The sequence below is a fragment of the Plasmodium gallinaceum genome (genome assembly GCF_900005855.1).
Source record: "Plasmodium gallinaceum strain 8A genome assembly, contig: PGAL8A_v1_53, whole genome shotgun sequence".
Classification (NCBI taxonomy): Eukaryota; Apicomplexa; class Aconoidasida; order Haemosporida; family Plasmodiidae; genus Plasmodium; species Plasmodium gallinaceum.
In genome coordinates this window covers 398032-399816 of record NW_021628210.1, presented here as the reverse complement: position 1 = coordinate 399816, position 1785 = coordinate 398032, and positions in this window count along the sequence as shown.

The window sequence follows — 1785 nt, the reverse complement described above, 5'->3', positions numbered from 1 at the left end:
TTTTTTTTTTTTTTTTTTTTTTTTCTTTTCTTTGTAATCATAATGAAATAATATTATTCTATAAGCAATATCATAATATGAAAAAATGTAAAATAATATTAAAAAAAAAATATATGTGCTCTAATATTTTTTATAAAAATATAATGCAAAAAAAAAAATAAAGTTTTTGTAAAAATAAAATATAAAAAAAGGAATATAATATTCATACATATATATTTATGGTTAATAAATATATTATATTTTTTAAATGAAAATAATTATTGTTTTGTCTTTATATTATATATATTTATATATATATATGTGTAAAAAATAAAAAGAAAGTATTTAAAATAATGTAAAAAAAGGTGAAAAAAAAAAAAAAATAAAATAATTAAAATAATAAAAATTAATAATTATTTGTTTTAATTTTCTATATATTATAAATATAAGTGAAGTTTATATATTGAATATTGTAAAACATAATGAAATTAATTGTATAGTACATTATTAAGAAAAAAAAAAAAAAAAAAAAAAAAAAAAAATCAAGAATAAGAGCTCAATATTATAGAAAAAGAATACTGTCTATTATAAAATTTTAGAACATTTGTATTATATTTATCATTTACAAGAAAAACAGAAAAAATGTTAACAAAAATAATGTTGTTTTTCATAAATTATAAAAAAAATTTATAAAACATTCCTACATAAACAATTAATTTTTTTTTTTTTCTATTTGAGGAGATAATTTGTACTATGTAACTTTTATTGAATTTTGTAAAAAAAATTGTTCATAAAAAAACAAGATAAATTTCATATAACGAAGTAAAAATAGAATGATGTTACAATATATATATATACATGTACATTCATTTTTCTTATTTTTATATTTGCATATAATAGAATTTTTCTTCTTTTTTTTTTCTGAAATAAAAATAGTTTCTCTTTTTTTTTTTTTTTTTATATTTTGTTTAGAGAGGAAATTTTAAGAAAGAAGAATAAAATTTTATACTAATGCACACATGAGCATTTAAAAAAAATATATGTTTTAATAAAATTTCAACCATCATATATATATTTATTATCTTTCTTTTATATTTTGTTTTAATTTTATTAGCAAATCTTCATTTTTTTCGTTTGAATTTCATAACAGTTTGTTTTTTTATTTCCTTATTTTATTTTTTTTTTTTTTTTTCATTTATTAAAAAAGACAATATAGAGTCATATTTGAAATTAAATTATATCTCAATAAGATTTAATCTAAAACAAAAACACAAAAATACAATTTTTTTAGTGTAAAATTAAGCTTAATAAATTTAAATGTATAAAAATCTTTTCATTATATTTTTTTTTTTTTTTTATTTTTTTGGTATAAAAAAAAAAAATATTGATTCTATGTATATTTTATAATTTGTAAATTCTTTAAAAATATAATGGTATGTATTATTTTTGAATTTTATATCTTTTAATTTAAAAATTAAGAATATATATCTTTTCATCTTGTTATGTTTCCTTTTTAATAATTATAGTTAAATACAAATATTTTACATAATTTTAAATATATATATATATAAGTAAAATACTTTGTAATTTTGATTTTAAATATTTAATCATGCACACATAATATAATGGGAAAATAAAATCATTGATATATTCATTCTTTTTCAAAAATATATTAAGAGAAAAATTTATTATGTAGAGCAATTTATGAATATATTTATTATGAAAATATAATTTTATGACTTAACTAAATTTTTAAAATATTTATTTCAATTTAAAAAAAAAAAAAAAAAAAAAAAAAAAAATTTT